Raw genomic sequence first — 16,077 nt, 5'->3', positions numbered from 1 at the left:
CTTAGGGTGAAATCACACGGTGCGGAAAAAGACTGCGGAATAGAGAATGCGTCATTGAAGCAACCAATCAACGCTATTCCGATTAGCGCTGAATAGCGTTGATTGGTTGCTTCAATGACGCATTCTCTATTCCGCAGTCTTTTTCCGCACTGTGTGATTTCACCCTTAGTCTATTTCCGTCAAATTACGTAGATCTAAAGCAGTATCCTGATTGGCTCATCGGCTTAAGTTCATGTCTTAAGGTTACTGTTACAGAAATTTTGTCTGCGACCTAACCCTTAGGATGAAATCACACGGTGCGGAAAAAGACCGCGGAATAGAGAATGCGTCATTAGATGCATTCTCTATTCCGCGGTCTTTTTCTGCACCGTATGATTTCATCTTAAGGGTTAGGTCGCAGACCTAAGGGGGTTCTTGTATCTGTTTGGTCTATATTTTTAGTTCTAACGGGATATGCCAATTAGATACAAGAACTCACTGAGCGCTCAGTGAGCAGTTGTAGTACTGAATGCATCCATTGAAGCAACCAATCAGCGCTATTCCGAATAGTGCTGTGTTACGTCCCAGAAAGATCCGACCGATCCCTGGTTTCGATCTAACCTGAGGCTATGGGTGGGATACAAAATTCGCGATTCCCGCTCTCCTTATGCTGATAAAACAGGACGGATACGCAACCACGCGACGTAGGGATTGACCGCTAGGAGGCGAGCGTTGATAGGGGCGCGCGAACGCGGGGACACAGGACACATGGGCTGCGTTCAGCAGAACGTTTGTTTTGCAACTGTTGGAAGTTTCCTTCGCGCTAATTGGATCATACTTTTAGATCTAGAAGAATGGTCCTATCTCAGCAGACAATCATAAAACGGTTGCAAAACTGTTGAGTCTGCTGAACGCAGCCAATCATAAAACGGTTGCAAAACTGTTGAGTCTGCTGAACGCAGCTATGCTATGCGGTTCATTCGCGGCGAGTTCTCAATTAACGGAGAATGAGATGAAACCTTATTACCTTTAGATGTTCGAATGAGTATCCTCTGATGTTCCCAAATGTCAGTGGAAGTGGATGATCTGTGTAACAAGCAAGAAGACTAGAACTAAGGAAGATCAACTCGTGTGGTGGGGGTGAGTCAAAAAACGTCCGCAGTTATTCACACAATGTGCAGCGGCACTACACATTGTGTGAAAGTTTGATATAAGAGCGACAAAGTGACGATTATAGAACAACAGAGCGACGACTATATAGAGCGACAGAGAGGACTAATGAAGCGCAAGAGTGGGGGAAGTTATCCGTCGCCACTTTTTGCCTCACCCCCACTACCGCTATTGGCATGAGTTGATCCTCCTTAGTTCTAGTCTTCTTGGTAACAAGGCCTCTGCAACTCCCAGGGTGGATTAACTGTTGATTTAGGGCCCCGCTAAAGCCGGAATCAGACTACGCATTGAATATTGAGATTGAAGATTGAAAGATTGAAATTTGACTAATCAAAACAATAGGAGCTAAAATTCCTTTGTCCTCTCACTGGTCAAATTTTAATTTTCAATCTTCAATCTCGATCTTCAATGCGTAGTCTGATTCCGGCCTAACAGGCAGCTCTCTCTCTCTCTGTCTCTCACTAGTACGAGTGGTCACTTCCGGAAATGTTTGATAGCAGCTGATTATATTGCGCGAAGTTATTGAGGAGATGGATGAATCCATAAAATACTCAGTCGAGTTAGATTATTTAAGTGTATATTTTATAATGATTCATACCGATACATTAACTACAAGTAGTGTATTAATTACTGATTACTTCTAGAGTTAGACAATTAGAATCAACGCTTCTATATTTAGAAATAAAGATTAACACTTTTTTAGACTTGGAAGTAGAAAACTATATCTTCTAGATTTAGGAATAAAAATTAAATTTCGCACGCAGCGCTTAAACTAGAAACGGTGATTGGTCGGTCAAAATGGCTGGAATCGACGCGATTTGCGCGTGACCATTCCAGACGATACGCACTGCTCAACTCTACTCTACGTTTTCGTGGGCGTCTCTAAGACTTTCCCTTCCATTGGCCGTGCCGCCGTCAGTAGATGTGGGGAGAACAAAGAGGTTGTATAACTAGAGAAGAATAGCCAGCTAAGACTGCGTGAGCGCATAGAAAGAAACAGAAAACGAGATCCCCATCGGCATCCTTGTTCAATCACATGACATCCTTGTTCAATCACATGACATCCTTGTTCAATCACATGACATCCTTGTTCAATCATGTCATTGGCTGCGTTCAGCAGACTCAACAGTTTTGCAACCGTTTTATGATTGTCTGCTGAGATAGGACCATTCTTCTAGATCTAAAAGTATGATCCAATTAGCGCGAAGGAAACTTACAACAGTTGCAAAACAAACGTTCTGCTGAACGCACCCATTGCTTGTCTCACATGGCTCTCGCTCCCTACTTACCTTTCAAAGTTCGATGCGCGCGCAACATTAAACAAGGATAAAGATGGGGACATCCCATTTGCTTTCTCTTTCTATCGCCTAACATTTCCGTACACAGGAGCCGCTATGGTTTTGCTACTCTAGTTATACAACCTCTTTGGAGGAGAAGCGTCAGATACGTTCCTAGAGGTGCCCGCGTGTACTATTCGGCTGTTAGTACGTCTGTTCGGGAATAATCATTGGACAAAATTTAAAGTTGTTGCGGATGTGACAGCTGAGTAGCGCTGATTGGTTGCTTCAATGACGCATTCTCTATTCCGCAGTCTTTTTCCGCACTGTGTGATTTCACCCTTAGGGTGCTGTCCCATGGGCACGGAAAACGGAATCGGAAAGATGAAGTGGTAGGAGTAATCAATCAGCATCGTTCCGTTCCGATTTTAAGTAACCTAGAGGTACCATTACATAAAAGCGGAAAGACGGAAACACGGAAACGCGTAACCAATCAGTAATCAATAAAACGCGAAACTACAACAGCAGATTGCTTCTGATTGGTTACGCGTTTCCGCATTTCCGCGTTTCCGCGCTCATGTAATGGCACCCTGAGGTTTGTTCGCGTTGCATGCTCTAACTTGTAGGCAATCGATTTGTAGGTAAACGGGATCCCCACTATTATTATATAGTATATTATTTCTATAATAAATAAATCGATAAAATAAATAATAATAAAATATTATAATAAATGATAATAAATTTTTTTCGTTTGCTCGAAATATAACTAATCAATTAAGAAATGATAAACTCTTACTTGAGGCACAGACAAGATAGATTTTATTCAGATACTTTAATATAGCCAATGATAATAATAATTCTTCAATTTATATCTTCGCGACCTACTCATTAATAATCATAAAGTGTACCTAAGGTCGGTAATCTTGATATTTCGTATATTGATTAGCAAAATTTATCGTTTAGCTTATAAGTTATTAAGTTAACTAAAGATGTCGCCACCGACATTGAAAATATGACCGGGATGCATTTCTATAGGAGTACTAGACCGCGGTCCGATTCACGCTCCACGCTTAAAAATCATTTCATCCTTGTTGTTTGTCAAATGTTGAACAAAGACAAATAATGCTCATGAGCGTTGTCAGCATGAATCGGACCACGGCCCTAGTTGTATATTCAATGGCGTAGCTAAGGGGGGGCTGTGGGGGCTGCAGCACCCCCCCCGAAATTCTGAATAATTTTAATAATTTCATAAGAATGTGTAAAAAATTGTTGAGCCGTAAATATCAATTTGTTTTGAGAAAGGAAATTAAATCCTGTTGGGATAGTTTTCATATTTAATTTAGTTGCAAAAATATCGTTTATTATAAAATATATTTGTTGATTTTCCTTTGTATTTGGCACGTAAACAAAAATTCGATAAATTACATGGAAAAAAATGTTGCTGCTAGTACAACCGCAAAAAGTGATGTTGGAGAACGGCAACATTTCAACTTGCGAAATCTCAGCCGGATATTAATATTATTCAAATTTTTACACTATAATCTTTGACATATTCTGCGACTTGTAGAGCTATTCCAAAATTTTCAAAGCACTTTACAAATGGCGGATTTTTAATAATATTTTGTCAAGTTTAGTGAATTTTTTTTCAAACGTTAAAGTTGTGTTACGAATTTTCAAATTAAAAATTTTCATTAATGTTACATTGTAGTTGAATATTTGAAGAAGTTTTCTGGAAAGTTTTAGATCTTTAAATGTAATAGTAAAAAAATTATGACAATTTATATACATGTCACGTCGGACATTTCGCTGACGCTGTATATAACAGCGACTAATGTGATCAAATTGATGTACAAAATGTTATATAAATCAACGTTAATTACATTTTTATTTAACGTTTTAAACGAAACTTTTTTTGTTTATGCTTACCAAATGTGTCACTAGTATAAAAAAGAACATAAAAAAAAAACTGATTTCTACAGCTCCTCCCGAAACATTTTTCTCACTACGCCACTGATGTATATCTTAAGATTCTCACTATAATAATGTCTTAAGACGCTAAAATACGGCTCTCTGATTATGTGAATCCTACATATGGATATCCGTTCTGCGTGTTTTTTTCATACTTCGCAATAATAATAACAACAAGAAGTTGTATATCATGTGAGTTGCAATTTTATTTTAACATTCTGGAACTAATTCATATACTTACTCCTTAGTTTTTGGCTAACATATATGAGATCATTAGTATATATAATATAACTTTTAGAAAACAAACAGTTTCTTACCTATATTAAATGAAATTTTATATTATTCAATATTGAACATAATATCCTGAAATGAGAGGTCGGTTTATAGTAGAAGTATATGCATGTATATGCATATGTATATGTATAATGATGCGTCGATATCTCATACATAGATTGTATGTTTGTATTATAAATTGTAAGTCACATATTTAATCAATAAACAGCGATTTTATCGGAGAGTAGGATGTATCTGAGAGAGAGTAGGATGTATCTCTTAAGGATATATCTGAGCTATTCCAAAAATAGTACCAAATTAATGAAACTTCGGGAAACTCTTCCTTTATTATCTGTAATATATTAAAAAAATTTCAAGTAGATTCACTAAACCGTTAGAGAATAATTATTATTTTAATTATGATGATTATAAAAATTTAATACTAATACTAGCCAATTAATAATTTATTTTAAGTATTAAAAATATTATTAATAGTATATATTTTTAATACTGAAAATAAATGATTAATTGGCCAGTATTAGTATTAAAGTTCTATAACAGACGTTTTCTTACGGGAAACGGAACTTGTCGAATGTAATTAGTAATAAAAGTATTGAAGAAATAGTACCAAAAATTTAATTTTTTTTATACGTATAAACCCTAAATTACTGGAACTTTTTGCAAAATTAGATTAATTTTCACAACACGATTTCAGAGAAATTATTATTCATAACAATTTTGCGGTTTTTGAAATGTGTCAATCACTGACAGACTATGTAAGTGCGGCAAAAATAATTTTTTAAAAATAAATATATTATTTACCATTTATATAAATTATCACAAGATTTACTATACGTTTGGCGCAGTTATGCAAATATTTCGAATTTGGAGGACTTTTGTCAACGATTGTATCTCAGATACATCCTTAACGCTACAAATGCTTCATTCAGTTAATCAATCGGAAAAAAGAATTTTATCTAACTGACCAATCAAAGAATGTTTCAAAATAGTGTATAGCCTCTCAAATAAACTGTAGCCTATACCACCATTCTGTTCTGAGAGGCATGCTACGCACAAAATTTACGAGATTTTACATCGGAGAGGATTGAAGAATGAGGATAAGCAGCGGGAGAATAGGAGGAGAAAAGACAAAGTCTGCCTTTCTGTGAGGTAAAACGGGGAGAATGTCATCTTTAAAATGGCGTGACAGGCCCGTGATGACTTTCAACGAGCCCGTCCAATGGCGATGACGCCAACGAGGGGAAAAAAATAATTCCAAGAACATTAGAAAAAGAGCTGTCTGAATAATGAAACATTACTCCGGTCGATGTTAGAGCGAAATAAGAAGATACGCAAAAAATTGACTTAGTCTCTCGTATTAAAAAAAATACCCAGTAAGAAATGATTCGTATGCGTGAATTGATGTCGACATCGATACGATATAATATCGATGATTTCGACATCAATTAAACGGCGGTTCGACATCTAATTTTAACAGTAATTTCTCACTGAGATCAGGCATTTACCATTGTGGTGACTGTCGATCATAAACCTAGACTACATTCCGTAACGTTCTCTTTGAGGAAAATTTTACTAGATATAATATATACGTTACGGGTATCATATATTTCGAGTAATTTTCTTTGGAGAAAACGTTTTTAATGTAGCCATATAAAATATATGTCCATATTTATGTCTATAATGGGCGTTTTTCGATAAGTACAATACATAGTGTAATTAACACAATGAATCATTATACATATTGTTGTTTATCGACGTTCAACAAGGATGAAATTATTCACTGTGTTACACCGTATCCTTACTGAAAACGCCCCGAATTATGTTGTCGAATTATGCCATGACTATCTCTGATAAATTAACACGTAATATTTTTTTATTAAATAAGTTATTATAATTATTAAGCAGCCCGTCTATTTATTTTATAAAATCTTTCTTTTTTCGAATTATATTTGGCATGCCGATTCAGATCAAAGTCGTAAATCGCAAGATATAGAAATATAGATACTTCGTCTTCCATTTCGAAAAAATTCTTTCTCGAGCAGAAATACAAAAAGAAAAACCAAAGTTGAAGCAAACGGATCTATGATTGAATGTCGTCGTCGTTTTTTAATAGTCAAGTCAAAGCGAAAGATGTATACGCATATGTCCTACACATATTGTAGACGTGGCGTAAAAATTCCACGCAGAAATCTAATATTAACAGCCAGCTCGATTCTACGGATGCGCCAACGAGGTTGCCGGTGCGAAATGAAATTTGTCTCGGTGTGTTGTCGATGGAGTTTCGATAACTCGATAAAAATCCGGCGAGCGGAAAAGCAATCGTTTCGCCACGCTCTCTTTGTTTCTCTTTGTCTTTCCCTCCCTTCCCCCATCTCTCGATTTCTCCCTCGCTCGTTTCCCCTTCTAATCTTGACTGCAAGGGTCAAAGGTTAGTCGGTCGGGCAAAGGTAACAAAAGTAGCAAGGTGGCGAATCGAGGTGGAGAAACGAGTCGAAACGAGCGTTCGGAGAGTGAGTCGCCATGGGGTGGGAGACAGTAGGGATGTTCGCCAAGTTCCCGTGCATGATCCCCCTTTGATCCGTTTTACTACGGTCGTTCCCTCGGATTAAGCCGGAATAAGAAAGAATTCGCGAGTTCCGTTCTAACATAATTTATCCAGTCCATCGTGTGACACATCTCATGTCGATTTTAAAGCAGAATGGGAAATCTCGCCAACAGAATTGCAATCACGGTGCACTCGTCCAGAGAAAAGTTTCTTCGATTCAAAAAAATTTATTTGAATCAAGGAAATTTATGCATTGCTATTACGGATAAATAAAAATTTCTGTGATTTGAACGTTGTTTCTTAAAATCAAGTAAATTTTCATTTTTCTCAAAGGTATTTTCTCTTCAACTTGAAAAAATCAATGAAAGAAACAATTTGTTCAATTTAAACATAATTTTTCTCTGGGTGCTGAACAATACCATTCCGAGATCGAGAGATACGCCATTCACAACGCTGCCATGATTTTCCATTAGTCGGCGATCGGAGAGACCGCGCGTTCGAATATTTAGAGTTTCAGGAATTCAGTTCTCTCACCCGGACGCTATTCGCGCGGTCGTAGCGAAGACAATTCGCGTTGATTAAAACAGGAGATAGGTACGCGACAAACGGGGTCGCGCCTCGCGGTCCGTGTCTCGCGATAAATTTGCCGCGGAATTCATAAAGCATCGTTAACGTCGCTTTCGGCGGATGCGAGTATGCACGACGAAAATGGTTCATGTTTCTTTTTTCTCTCTCTTTTTTTTAAAGGAGTATCCTTTCGGGACCGTAAAAAAAAGGGAGTAAACGAGGCATCGAAGGGATAGGCGATACGCGAGAGGCTTAGAGTGCCGAAATGATTAATCGTCCAACGAAGGATTCTGCATTATGTGGGACGGTTACATCGTCTCATCGACGGACCCCGATGTCGCTTATTGTCGGATTATGATAGAGATTTGCAGCCTCGACTGACATATGCTCTGAACTTTTTTGCGTTTAGAAGATGAGTAATATACCTGAATAGTAATAATAATTTAAAAATATATTCTTTATTATTTATTAATTGTTTAATAATTAAAAAATGTTTTTTATTTAATATAAATAAAGAGATATATATATATTTCAATTTAAAACTAAATATCTCTATTTATATTAAATATATTAACTTAAATAATAATAAATATATCTTAACTTAATTAAAAGAAATAAATTAAGAACAGAGATGGGCAAAACTGTAATTCAATTAACAATTACAATTTACAATTTCTTCTTAATTCAATTAGTAATTATATTTCGTAATTATTAATTGCTGAAAACAATTAAATGAATTCATTGTAAATTGTAATTGTTAATTGAATTACAGTTTGGTCCAACTCTGATTAAGGAATATCTTAATTTATTTCATATAATTCCAAAACTTATCTTATTATGAGAAATCATCTCCTTTTCAGTAAATTCATATGAATAAATAACATATGCAATGTTTGCCCGAAATAGTAATGCATCTGGAAAGGAGATGATTTCTATAGAAAGATAAGAGAGAGAAAAAGGAGAGAGAAAAGTATGGAATGTATTAATATATCTCTTAAATACGAGTAGCACTGACGTTTAATTATTTATTTAAGCGTGCGTTCGGAAAACATCCGTGAGATGTAATTTTCAAAGTGACAAATTCGCTCCTAGAGAGATAAATTAGGCACTTGGTAGTTATTCGCAGGAATCATCGCGATTGTCACCGTAACATCGTATAGGCGACGTAACGGTGTTTATTATTTTACGGGGCGCAGTCCCCCCTACTGCGAATTGAAACGCAGAAAGAAAGGGTAATCTCCACCTGCTGTCATCCAGTAAATAAGAGAATTGTCGAGGGGTTGAAAAGCCTTACGTCATTAAAACGACATGATAGTCTAGCTGTCGGGCAGACGTTTCCGCAGTCCCTTTCTCGACCTTTATTTTAATCGTAAATTTAACACCGAGTAACTCATAGATAAGAGTCAACACGCCACTGTGCAAATTATTAATTTTCGCGGATTATATCTCAAGCGAATCAATAATACAACTCCGTTCCCCCACCCCTCCCCCCTTAAAGTATCCTCAATTTTTCGCTTAAAATTGTATTTCGTGGAGAAGAATTGTAGAGACCTTTAAATTCAATATTATCATAAAAACGTATAATATTTGTAATATTGTAGATGACCTAATGATAAGATCGAAACGTTTATTATTATTATTATATAGAATACGAATTTATAAAGTTATTTACGTATAAAATATCTAGAATCTCTTATACTTTTGATCTATTTTTTTTATTATTGATTAAATATTATCGTATTTCAAATAATTCTTAATCAAAAGAAACTTGACTCCAAATCAGACAATTTATGGTTAAAAGGGAGAAAACTCGTGTTCCTCCGTATGAATGGACAGGGGAATCATCGTCGGGCAATCGGCGATGCGAGGCCCGACGCCGTTAAACGCAGATCATAAAGTTACCGAGAGATCCATGTACGAATTCGCGTAATAAAACGAAAGGGTGCAGAGGGTAAGGGAAGGGAGGGGTGGCAGTTAGAACGAGGAGCAGCGAGAGAAGGCAAGTGGATCGGCGAAGGGATTTAGAGCGCAAATATTTATGTAGCGGAGCCCCACGGGGACGACGGATCATCAAATTCCAATAACAAAACGATCCGCACGAGATCCGTCTGAAACCGTGTCCGCGGGTGGCGACATTGGAAGGCAACGGGAGGGTTCATATCCACATATGCTCTCTGCACGAAAGCAGCGTGAAATCCACTGCAATTAATTGACAGTCGGAGTATACACTTATTTCTTATTTCTGTTCACATTTTCTTTTTGAGTAAGAACAATCAAGCTGTTTCAGTCGGAAAACTTGAAACATGTATTTTTTCATTCTCTCATCCCATTCTTCTATATTAATTATCATTTTATTTATAAAGAATAGTTATTTCAAATTTTTAAAATTTCAAAATTTAAAGTTAAAATATTTAAAAATTAATTGAAAATTTTTTCCGTTTATGTAATCGCAATTTATATGTTGGTTACTTCTTTGACAAAAATACGATCAAAGTCCATAATTTATTTCTTTCATGAATATTACCTGCTTTTCAGGTATACCATCCTTTCCTTTTATTTAACTTCCCTTTCCGAAGAAAAACTTTCTCGTCCTTGCTTCCAAACCTAGACGAAAATTATTATCTAATACAAAAACCTAAATCCTATTATATTTGTAAGCACTGGTTATGATATTCAATCACTTTAAATAAAGGGTACATCAAAAATAAAGAACTCAAATAACAATGAAAAATGTTTGCAAGACGTTTCAATGCAAAAACGGTAAAAATACATTTTATAAGCCATTCATTGTGGATCAGTTAAGTGTAATAACAGTAATGCACAGCGAAACTAATTAATATATTGTAACAAAGCGAGTTTTTGAAACTACCAGGGAGAGAAAAAAGAATTGGAAGTATAATGTTCTAATTCTCGTTGTGTTTAAATTATTAAATCCTTTTGTTACTTGTGATTTGTGTCGGCAAATATGTATTCTATAAACTAATGATAATGAAAAAAACCTATATATATATTCCTTTTTTATCTAATTATTTTTTACTTGATTGGAAATCTAATTCGTAAATAAATTATGCTGATATATGATATACAGCAACAATATTAATAACGTACATTTTCTGCGACATCGCGACTCCTCGAAATTTTGCATAACGCAACTCGAAATATTTACGAGAAATATAGAAATATAAGAGAATACAGCTGTATCATTATTCCCAAGGGAGTCATGACTTATGACGACACAACTCAGAGAAGCAACAATAAACGCGATCATTCTAATGTGTTTATAATTTCGATGAGTTAAACTTAGTTCATATATATCGAAGTAATGTAAACTAAAATTATTATTCCTTATTTTCTGAAAAGGTCTAATTCCACGTTAGAGAAATTTTTAACATCACATCGTAGATATAGTCAAAAATTTTCAATAAATATAAATATTAAGATTGTTAGGAAAAGATTTTTAAAAATAGATTTAGTCATTTAAAAATCTTCTATAAAAAATTTTTTTATTATTTGAAATATTTGAAAAATTTTTTTATTTTTGATGTTAAGTAATTTAAGAGTATAAATTCGATAACCTTGCGATAATACTTGCGGATGTTTCTTTTGGAAAAAAAGATGCACACTACAAATGAAATTTTTATTAAAAACTGTAAATTATCAACTACCTTCATATGCGAAATTTCAGAGGGTTAGCTTCATAATACGACTGAAATGCAGTGCTAAGTATGTCTGGAGAGAGATGGTATTCTGAAGCAATCTCAGCGAATCGAATGATCCATTTCGTCTTTCGCCCCGCCTCCAACCGTTCGGCTTCGACTTTGGGACGCAGGTGCCGACGCTCAAAGCCAATTATGCGAACGCGCCCCGACGTCGACGTCGGTCTCGCAAATCCCTATTTCTCGCAAAGCCCCTGTGTGAGCGCGCGCGCACGAGAATTGGCGGCGAGAGGAGAAGTTTAACTTGTCCGCGCTATAACGGATTAACGGCAGCGATTTATTCGCAAGTAATTGTTTCCTCCCTTTAATTAACTCGCATTTATTTCGCGTAATGGGAACGGTTCGCGCCGGCTCTCGTCGGTGAATTTTCCAAGCGCACGTATACATGTATACGTGCAAAGAAAATACGTTTGAAGAAAGTTTATTCGTATTAAGTAAATTTTTCTTCCAATTTTCGATTAATTCATTTTCCGAGTAACAAACGTGTGTTAACTTCTTCAGAGACATATTTAATTTTTCTCAAATTCTAAGATATATTGGCAAAGAAAAAATGAATTACATTCATAGTATTCTTAATTATTTTTTATTCTTCTCACCTTTCAATTAATTGCTATGGATTTAAAATTGAAAACAAAATAAAATATATATACATATACATATAAAAAGTTGGACTGCTTCTTTCTAACTTTAACGATTTATTTCTGAAGACGTTAATCTTCTGAAGAATGGGGTATAAATATAGAAAACGTTAAAGATTTTAAATATTTGCAAAGATAACTTTTTTAAAGAGAGACAGGAAGGTATTACTTACTGCGTATGGTTCTTGCACAAAACCAATATTATCTCTAGCAAGTATTTAAGGACTTATACAGGGTGTTTCCAAATTAAATGGCAAAACTTCGGGAGCGTGTAGAGGAGTAAAAAACTAAGAAAAAAAGTCCTATGGACATATGCTCCTTTTTGCTTTGTTTCGCAGGAAATCACGAAAAAAGAAAAAAATATATTTAATTTATTATTTTAATTATTTTATTTATAAACTTTTTAATGAAGATTTTGTTCGAAATGTGCACCTCTTGCAGCAATACAAGCATTGCATCTGTCAAACACGGCTCTTGTAGCAGCCACGCCTTTAAAGCATTACCGTTGCAGAAACCGTATACAAAAACCATATCAGCATATTCACTATTAGAATACGTACGCGGCATATTGCAAAAGACAAAATTCATCTACTGTTAAAGGCTTTCAAAGAGCGACTGACAAATTCATAACAGAAAGTGGAAAATGTAATCAAATATGTCGGTGCTAGATATGGCAAGAAATGTAAACATTTTTTTTCGATTTCTCTGAAACGGAGCAAAAACGAGCATATGTCTATAGGACTTTTTTTCTTAGTTTTTTACTCCTCTACACGCTCCCGAAGTTTTGCGATTTAATTTGGAAACACCCTGTATATGTACATACGAGTATATACACGTGATAGTTTACACAAATAACTTATTACATATGAGGATGAGAATGGGGTGCGGTGAGGACAATTAACTCTACGAATGATTCAGCCCTGATCGTGAGGGGGAAACTCCAGCTCGTTTACTGGTTTTCTGTCAATAGTTTCGATGAAACGAGATAATTCCATATGAACGTCGGCGGCTTAACAATCTATCAAGATATGCGATGAGACAAACGTAATCGATGCTTCCTCACATTCCTACATACATGCTGAACACTTAATACGATGGTTGTCCATTTATATATTAAAAGGGGATCAAATTTAAAGGTTAGTCAAATCGATACAATGTCAATCCTAATTTAACCCATGCTTTCATCTTTGTTACATCAGAAAGCATTCTTTTGGCTCGCCAGAAAAGAATTCCGCTGCCAGATTGCGAAACGAAACGTGCAAGGAGCACAAATTTGGAATTTCGTCTTGCCCTGTGACCAACTTCATTACAAATACAAACGGAGAAGCGGACTTATTTAATGATTTTGATGTAAACGATAGATTCATTTTAAACTTTCTAACAAGTGTATATACGGGATAGCGTAAAAACTTTTATTAGTATTAATTATTTCTAACAAAGTTATATTAAAAATCTCATGCGAAAATGAAGTCATTAATCAAATCGTATAAAATTAAATTTGTACAAAATTTAAAAAGCCTATGCAAATAATAAATATTGCAAATATAAACAATAAATAAGATAAGATAATGGTACAAATAATAAATAATATAGACGTTCATGTCTTTAGTTTCGTATAGACCCGCAATAATAAATCTTACAGTTACAATGAATAGAACAAACTAACCGTTATAAAGTTGATGACATAGAAAAAACGACGGGCAAGGAAAAAATAGGAAATAGGACGATCACGTCACTTTATTATCACAAAAGATAAAAACGAGAAGTTATGACATTGCAGCGAGAAAGGGTAAAACTGGTAAAAGAAGTTACCGAAAAACGACAGAACCTTACAAAGGTTTCTCTGCGTGAAAAAATATGTTAGCGAGTTGTATTATGTAACTAAGTCCTGATGGTCATAAAACCTTATGAGAGCACAATCGAAGAATGAGAGATAACCAAAAAGCGGGCAGTATAGTTAGTGGAACTATAACTCTAATTTTTTTTAAAGGTTCATTTAATAACCACGCAATTATACTGAACGCTTTCACCTAGATCCCAGATTATCGCGCGTCGAATCGCGTTAGAAAGATAAAAAAAAAGAAAAAAATAGGCGTAAATCTGTCCAGGTTTCTGCCTCATGGAAAAAAGAGTTTGTCCAACATGAGGAATAATGAGGACGCTTTCCACAGTTCGCATCCGTTTAGAAACCGAAATCATTGCTGGAATCATCTCTAAAGCGGCGCCTTTCAATTCTTTGCGGTTGACCTTTTTCAAACATGATTAGTGCCATCCGAGGATCTGCATATCGTTGGCGTCTAATAAATAATAAAAATTATTAAATGTGTTATTACACTTTAAGAGAAAAATAATGTACTAAAGTTTAATAAATATAATTATTTGAATAGCACTAATGTAACATTTATTTACGGAAAATAAATATTTATTAAATAAAAAATAATAATAGCTAAATCAAATTAATAGTCTTTGTATCAAATAAATATATATTAACATTTAGTAAATATTCAAATAGCACCATTCAAACAAATATTTGTTAAAGTTAATACATTTTTCTCTCAGTACATAAATGATTAAACAGACGACGCTCGAAAGAATAAATCATTAAGAAAGCAAAGCTGAAGAGAGTCAAAAGTAACAAAAGATTGAATTTCTCAAACTTGAATCTACTGATTCTAGGGTGCAGCATCGCGCGTAACTATCTTATCTTATCTGCGAAATCAGTGAGTCTCGCTCGTATCGTAACGAAGCGCACTCCTAACAATCTATTTGCAACATTGTCTGCCCAACTAATAAACTTGCATTATATGTCTCGTGGCTCTATTGCGATAAACTACAGATTGTTGCAACACAAAAAAATACAGGAGTGCAAACTGTGCTAATTAATATTAATAATAGATATTTTGATATTTATAATTAATATATATTAATATTAATATAACTTATAAATGTCAATATTTCTATTAATGATTACGACTTAATAAATTTCTTAATAACTATAAAGTCCGCGGCACGATGCTTGTTTTCTTGTTGGATTTCTAGCCGGGGGGATTAGATTTTTGCCATCGTATTGGTCGCGACAGCGATGCTTGCTGCCAGCACCGCAGCCAATATGACGATGGCAAGATTCTAATCTAATTAGCAATCCAACAGGAAAACAAGCATCATGTACCGCTAGTTTAATTTAAGAGAAAGAGCTGTACAGACAAGCAAAAGATCATTAAGTAAAACTAACGCTGGTGAAAAGTCACTATCGATCTCACTAGATTACTATTAAAGTATTATCAAACTATGAAATGCGAAATTTTTTCAGAAAATAATCAAGTTCTTACTAGAAATTGAATGATGCCAAACGAGACAAAATTCTAAGAAAGTCTTCTTTTTTACCAAGAGAAGATGTTGCGTATGTAAGAAACACGCAATATTAAACCATAGCGAATCAATGGGTACATACGTAATTGATTAATCAAAAGTTTCTTTCGTTCGTTGAAGATGTCCCTAAAAGACATCCCGCGGCGCATTATGTATCTCGACAGGGAGTCACTTTTATGTTCGGTGCTCGTCATTTCGTTAATAGCTTACGAAATGTTGTGCCTGAGAATACGGTCAACGCGATGCTACAAATGCTTTAAAGCAATTTTTGATTGGTCAATTTGAAAAATTCTTTTTTCTAATTGGTCAACCAAACGCTTCAAAGCATTTGTAGTGAGACTTTGACCACAGCCTGAGTATCCCTCGTTATTAAATCTGCTTGCTAATCAACGACTGACTGTCTCGCGGGATCGATGAAACGCTGCGCGGTTGTGCAGATGTCATTTCTAGGAAAAATTGAAATAATTCCGTTCGGAATCTGTTACAAACAATTCCGAATAGTTTTGAATAATATGTGCCTTGCTGTGTTTTATTTTCAACCGGAAATAGGGTTA

General features: G+C 35.1%; 1 protein-coding gene across 1 annotated transcript in view; it reads right to left on the bottom strand.

The window, feature by feature from the left end:
• Positions 1 to 15,849, bottom strand: part of RpS18 (ribosomal protein S18) — a 20,163-nt gene extending 4,314 nt beyond the window's left edge. The window contains exon 1 of the mRNA XM_018456774.1: positions 15,840 to 15,849. The gene's annotated coding sequence lies outside the window, so the exon portion shown is untranslated. The remainder of the gene's footprint in view (positions 1 to 15,839) is intronic.
• Between the last annotated feature and the right edge of the window lie 228 nt (positions 15,850 to 16,077).

The sequence above is a fragment of the Mycetomoellerius zeteki genome, unplaced genomic scaffold, assembly GCF_001594055.1.
Source record: "Mycetomoellerius zeteki isolate Tzet28-1 unplaced genomic scaffold, Tzet1.0 scaffold60, whole genome shotgun sequence".
NCBI classification, from domain to species: domain Eukaryota; kingdom Metazoa; phylum Arthropoda; class Insecta; order Hymenoptera; family Formicidae; genus Mycetomoellerius; species Mycetomoellerius zeteki.
The sequence above is the reverse complement of the archived record's forward strand: the minus strand, read 5'-3'. Positions and strand labels throughout refer to the sequence as shown.